The following is a 440-nucleotide window of genomic DNA, read 5'->3' as shown; positions in this document are numbered from 1 at the left end:
TCACTTTACCAAAAAATGTTCCAAGTTTATTTAAAAACCACACCAACAATCCTTGTTTACAGACCATTTATTTGCTATTCAGAATTTTATTTATGATTTACAAGTATTGTATACAGGCCTCTTGGTTGAAATCGTTGACTCAAGTATGACTCTCTGAACAATTAATAATAAAGTAAATCACAGCCCATAAGCAGATGTTCTTAAAATGACCTGGATACTTGGCTCACCTGACTTTTAGTTGAATAATTTGTTGATGTCAAAAGACTAAAACTTGTAAAATCCTAATTTTGTGCTTTCAAAAAACATAAGTCTCATATACCTCGAAATGAATCCATACGGATCTCCTCATTTACTAGGAGGGAATTTTAATCATTTATTTTCCAAATAATTTTGTTATAGAGCACAGAGTGGCTTAATAATTTCTCAGATCAAAATACATG

Source organism: Somniosus microcephalus, chromosome 6 (genome assembly GCF_052327205.1).
Source record: "Somniosus microcephalus isolate GS21.2 chromosome 6, FLI_Smic_1.0, whole genome shotgun sequence".
In the NCBI taxonomy this organism is placed as follows: domain Eukaryota; kingdom Metazoa; phylum Chordata; class Chondrichthyes; order Squaliformes; family Somniosidae; genus Somniosus; species Somniosus microcephalus.
Note: the sequence above shows the minus strand (reverse complement) of the source record.